Here is a 6,264-nt window from a genome sequence, read left to right as displayed (position 1 = left end):
GCCTCCCCAGCACAGGTCATCTGTCAGCAATTCGAGGGGAAGAGAGGCCTCCAAGGAGCGGGGAGAAGAGGCCTGGCTTTTATTCGAGCAGAAGACGCTCCTGAGAAGAGCGATTCCTGCCCTCCGGTCCTGGCCCCTGCATTAACCTCACTATATTGCGCTGCAGATTTCTGGCTGCAGATGGAGCACAGCACAACTCCTCCTGCAGCATTTCGCTCTTCCAGTGAGCAGCTTGAGCAGCACTTGGCCATCCCCATGGCATGCTGGGAGCTGCAGTCTGTCGCCCCACAGCTTCGCTCCCTGGAATCATCACCCTCTGGGAGTACTCAGATGACAGCTCCTCATTACATGTCCTGAGTGCAGCTTCCACCGACTGTCCCCTGCTACACACCAACAGCAACAGCACTGTCCTCTCCCCTGCCCATCTCCACGCTCGGCAGGAGCTGTTCACACAGCCCTGGCAGCCGGCCGTGCTGCCTGAAAATTCCTGCTGTGCTGCTCAAGGCCATGAGAACTGTCATGCTACGGCTGTACCCACATCACTGTTCCTCATGCTGAGGGACACTGCCCATTTCTGTGTATTCCCACCTGCCTACAGCCAGCTGTTGCCTTCTGTAGCATTTTGGAAAAGCACCCTTTTTTTTCTGAATGCCTGCTGTGACCTCACTACAGGACGGGCCCAGAGTCCATGGCTGGTAAAGTCCATAGTGATGCAGAATTGTGTAGGGATGAAAAATACCCAGTAACAACAATTTCTGCTCTGAACTGGGGCTTAGTCCCTGTGCAAGTACAGCACCGATCCAGATACGAAACTCAGGGTGTCAGTTAATCCCAGGTGCCACGCACACTGTACCTTCTTCCATCGCCTCCTCTCGATGAACGGTTTTCCAGCCTCTTCCATCTCATCCCAGCTCAGATACCTGCTCTCTGGCTCAGGGCTGACTGGGGGCTGGCGACCCTCGGGGCAGCAGCAGGAACCGCTCTGACCCTGGCTGTGGGGTTGTCCCTGGGGCTGAGCACTTGGGCCCAGGACTGGTGAACTGGGCCATGGCGGGGCCCGTGGGCAGTGAGGTCTCCAGGGCTCCCCCCGGCCCATCCACGCTGGGAGATACATAGTCCAGGGCCTGCAACTGCCCTGAACCCCCACACTCCAGACCGAGAGGCAGCCAATAAGAGAGTGAGCCCATGCTGAGTGACCCCTCAGGCTGCCAATAAGAGAGAGTATCACCTCAGGGGAGGGTGGGTCCCAAACCAGGGCACAGTGACAGCCCAGACGGCCAATCAAAGGCCATCACCTCAGGTGCAGGGCAGGCGCAGCAGCAAAGCAGCCTGACCACCTGGGGGCCAATCAGAGGCAGCATCACCCCAGGGGAGGAGACTGACAGCCCTCCCGACCTATGCCGGCAAAGACCGATGGGAGAAGGTGGCGGGCTCTGCCGGCGGCCAGGCTGAGCTTCAACATGGCGCATGTGGGGCTTGCCCCGAGGCTGAGCAGCCCCCGGCCCAGGCCCGGGGACCCTCTTCCTGCCTTCCACCCCTCCCCCCTCTGTCCTCTCTTCCCCCCCCCCCCACCAGCCACCCCCATGTTCCTGAACCCCCCATCTGCATGGGAGCTGCCAGCTCCCACAGAGTCAGTATCCTGTGGCCGTGCCACTAGACGGCAGCCATGGGCCACAGGGGTTGTCGCCGCCATTGCCGCTAGCCTCTAACTGGCAGTGATGAGGACGGGATGGTGAGGGCAGCGGGATGGCGGTGGGGTGGCTGAGAATGGGTGGGGGGTATTGCATGCCATGGAGCTGCCCGCCATCACCTCCCCACATCCCCTCCCTGCAGCCCAAGGGCCCTGCAGCAGCCTGCAGGCTGGTGAGGAGGGGCAGGACATGGCCACCATGCAGTGTCTCCTCCCTGAGATGGTGGGTTGAGTAGGGGGGGATGGTGGGGCTGGGGTCTTGCCCTGAAAGCAGGGGAGGTCCCAGGGCTGATGCTCTCCCCCTCTCTCCCCACAGCTACTGCACATCATCTCCTTGCTGACGCTGCCTGACCTGCTGAGACTGGGCCAGACCTGCCGCTACCTCCACGAGGTGTGCGACAGCGAGGCCGCCTTGTGCCACCTCTGCACCCCTCTCGCCCGCCGCTGCCAGCACCCGGCCCTGCAAGAGGGCTGCCATCCTCAACTGTGAGTCCGCCATTGCCAATGGGGGGGATGGTGGCACCTTGTCCCCCAGCAGCAGGCACACAGTCCTTTCAGTTCACATAAACACAGGATAGAGAGTAAGATCACACAGAGAGATCGTAACCAAAAGATTTAATCAATATGAGTGTTGATCAGGCAGTTGATGGTCTCCTGCAGTTGCCTGGATCTTTCTCCCAGCTGCGAGGCCAGGGCAGCTAGTTTAGTAATTTTCTGCTGCAGCCTCTCTGCCTCCTTGCATGCTTCTGGGGAGCCTGCCTGTTCCAGGAGGTGGCTCTCCCTCTCAAGGGCACTCTGTTGCCTCTCCAGGGCTTGCAGAACACGCTTCAGGCGGGTGTTCTGCTCCAGGAGCTGGCTGCGTTTGCTGCCGAGCAGCACCACGTCTTCCCTCTCTGGCATCTGGAGCTGAGCACCTGCCACAGCCTTGCATGTTGTTTGCTGCCCTGTGCTGTGGCTGTCCGGCAGTCTTTCCTGTAGTGCCACCAGGGCCTGGGGGCCCTTTCTGCCTGAGGAGCAGGAACTCTGCATCTCCTGGTGACCCTGGAGCTCAGAAAGCCCTTTGGGCTGGGCCATGCCTGGGGAGGCAGGCAGCTCGCCCTTGAACACCTGCAGGATGTATTTAGTGAAGAGTCTCCTCTCCAGCTGCAGCTGGTTCTGGAGGTGGCGGATGCAGGCAGGCTGGTAGCCATCTGTCTCCCAGGGTAGCCTGCTGAGGACATCCTGGAGCTTGCTTTGGGCCTCCCTGCCGCTCCTGGTGGGCCTCACCATCTCCTCAGCCAGCTGCTGCTGCAGGTCCCGTGCCTGGCGAACGGCAGCGGTGCACTCCCGCCGCAGCAGCTCCTGTCCCTCGCGGAGCTCGGCCTCCTTCCAGCGCAGCAGCTGGCAGGTCTCTGCCTCCCGCTGCCGCTGGTTCAGCTCCTGCAGCCGCCGCACCTCCAGAGCATGTTGCTGCTCCCACTGGGATTGCAGCCGGTCTGCCAGGAGCTGCTGCTCCCTCTCCAAAGCCGCCTTCAGCTCCCGGGTTTTGGCAGCGAAGCAGCGGCGCAGCTCTTGGGTGCGGAGCCGCTCTTCCTCCAGCTCAGCCCGTAGTGCTTCCAGCTCCCTCCTCTGCTTCTCCTTCTGTGCAAGGCTGCCAGGGCCTTGTGCTGGGCGCCGGCGGGGCGAGGGGTGGCTGCATGGCACAGGCCCCTGGCCTGCAACACCCCGTGTCATGGCGTCGGCCAGCAAATGCTGCTGCCAAAGGTCACCAACGGCTGCGTTGCCTGGGTCTGTGAGGGGTGACAGACCCCTGACCCTGCTGCAGCCGCTACCTCCCTTCACTGTGCAGAAGCAGAAATGGCTGGGGTGGGCGAGTGTGGCCTTATAGGTGTGTCCTGCCTCGAGCTCACAGTGGGGGGGTGTGGCCATATGGCCTTATATGGTATGTCCTGGCCTGAGCTCACAAGGGAGGGGTGGGGCCATATGGCCTTATATGGTATGTGCTGCCCCGCCCATGCACACAAAGGAGGTGTGTGGCATTTAACATCAGAAAATTGACCCTGCAGACCATCAGTAGCAGAACTGTGCGGTGCCACGGAGAGGTAGCTCTTGATGGCCCTGGGAATCCCTGGGCAATGAGAGAAATGTTGGAAGTGTTTCTCCCTCCTGGTGGGAGCACGCACCGGGGCTTTGTTGTCCGAGAAGCCCGTGGGGAGTGCTCCTGGCTGGATGCAGCTCCCTTGGCAGATGCTTGTGCTCCTCTCTCGGCCCCCAGCTCTGATTCGTGCCTTTCCCCCCAGCCAGGCTGTGCTGCCGGCTCTTGGGAAATGGGGGTGCAGAGGGTGGATGGTTTTCCCACAGCCAGGAAGTTCCCGTCAGCCCATCAGGGATGTTTTCTTGCAGTTACAGTTTTTAAAACAACCCAGGGAAGAAGTTTTCCAAGGAAAGTTGACCCCGGAAAGTGCAGGGTTGAGCTCTGATTGCTCGCTGCATGGATTGTGCCTGTCCTCAGCCAGGCACACAGTAGCTTTTGGATGAGGAATGGGGCTATTCCAGGCTGAAGTGAGCAATCAGGATCCCAGGTCTGTTTTGTTTAAGGGAATCAGGTGGAAATGTGCAGCTGGAGCCTTCTTGGTTGCTTACCCTTTTGATTTCAGTGCTGTCCCCTAGTCCGAATCTTGCAGTGATTTCACTGAGGCATAAAAATTAAATGGGGAAAGCAGATCTTCCTCACCCACACATGCAGCTTCCCCTCAGCTCAAGGTGAACAAACAGAATCTCTGGGGTGCGTTGTTTTATTTAAATGTGTATCAGATATCCAGCATCAGGGGAGCTGTGTACAGCGAATGGCTGCAGGTGCCTGGGGCTTGACCAGCGTCACCTGGAAGGGGAAAAGGAGGAAAAGGTGACCATGGGGACTTGTTCTCAGTTGGTCTGGGTCCCCGTTGCCCTGCACGCCCCTTGAGCCAAACGCCGATTCTGGCCAGTCACTCTGCGTCTCTCTGTGTCCCCTTTTGGTCAGGGCTGGGTGTGGGTGCAGTGGAGGTTCAGCGTCCTGAGCGAGCAGACTTGTCTTCAGCCATGGCCATCTGTCCGATCGAGGGTGCTGACGTGCACTGGCCATTCCTCGTTGCGCTCTGCTGGTGTTTGCCTTGCAGCTTCCAGCTCGCTGCAGCTATGCCCATGGCATGCTTATTGGAAAGCGCATGTATTAGCAGAGCATTTGAAATGTCCTGATGCTGCTAGTCATTGGCTTTTTTTCTGTCTTGGGGGAGGAATGTGAAGAAAAGAGCAAAATAGTTTAGGAATTGCTAAAACACATGCCTCAGGTTTTATGAGAAGACTAAACCAAGTGACCAGAACCATCCCCTGTGCCTGAATTGTTGCCATTTTAAGGTCAAAATATTTAAAGACCCCTAGAATGGCCTCAATTTATTAGGGAAGGAAAAAATAAAAACCCCTTGCTCTCATTGGATCAGGGACTTACAGAGTGTTTCTGGACATAGGGACCTCTTGTGGCACTGACAGTCACACTGGCTGACCCTGTGTTGTGCTGTCCTCCTGCAGGGTGGTGTGTGTTTGTGTAATGACAGGAGCTTTGGAGGTTCTCAGGTGTAATTACAGAATAATAGTATGATTCTTACTGTGGTAGTCTGAGGATTTGAGGGAAACAGTATTTGGGGAGGAGAAGATAATTTTAATTAGCAGTTAGATTTCTTACAACGCACTTTTCATGGGTCTCTGACAAGATGATCATGGAGGTGGTGGCTGAGATTGTGTAATGGAAATTCTTTTGTTCTGGAATTGAAGCCCAAACTGCCCTCTAACTGTCTTAGTCAGAATACTGAATCTGGAAGAATGCGGGTTATTTTCTCAAAACTGGGGATAACTCAGTTGGAGGGAGAGTCTGTTTGGAAGTTTTATTAGCTTGGGGACAGAGGCCAGTTGGGAGCTAGTGCCCTCGAGAGTGGGGACTGTTTGTGCCCCGTGCCCTTGGGCTGGCGTTCACAGCTGGGAATGGGCTTTCCAAAACCCTGCTGGAAGAAGCCAGATGTGGCCAGCCCTGGCACGGCCTCAGGGTCTGCTGCCAAGCTGCCTTGAAATCAGCTCTTCCCAGCAGGACGTTGCCCAGGAGTAACTTTGAGTGTTGCTGTTGTCCTTCAGGAAGCATGGCACACAGCAAGCACAGCAGAGCTGGGCCTGCGCCAGGAGAAGACTTTAATGAGAGCCGGGGCTGATGGTGACAGTTCCCAGCAGGTGTCCAGCTCAGGAAGAGGCAGGTAAGATGGCAGAGAGGGGACACGGGCTGGTTGTCACTTCTCTTGCAGGAACAAGATTTAAGAGCAGAAGGGAGGCAGGACAAGTGGGCCCATGAGGTGAAAAAGTGCATGAGAAGCTGTCGCAGTCAGGATGAGAGCAGAGGGAGAAGAGAAGGAGATGCAGGTGACGTGGCTGGGACAATGCTTCCGAGGTAGCAAGTGCCACTCAAACAGAGAGAGAGGCAGAGGCATTGGGAGGTGGTGGAGTGGGTGAGAAAGGTGCCTGGGAGAGAGGAGAGCAGGGGGAGACGGGAGACAGAGATGGAGACGGAGGGG

This window comes from Mycteria americana, unplaced genomic scaffold, assembly GCF_035582795.1.
Source record: "Mycteria americana isolate JAX WOST 10 ecotype Jacksonville Zoo and Gardens unplaced genomic scaffold, USCA_MyAme_1.0 Scaffold_68, whole genome shotgun sequence".
NCBI classification, from domain to species: domain Eukaryota; kingdom Metazoa; phylum Chordata; class Aves; order Ciconiiformes; family Ciconiidae; genus Mycteria; species Mycteria americana.
This window is presented reverse-complemented; position numbering follows the sequence as displayed.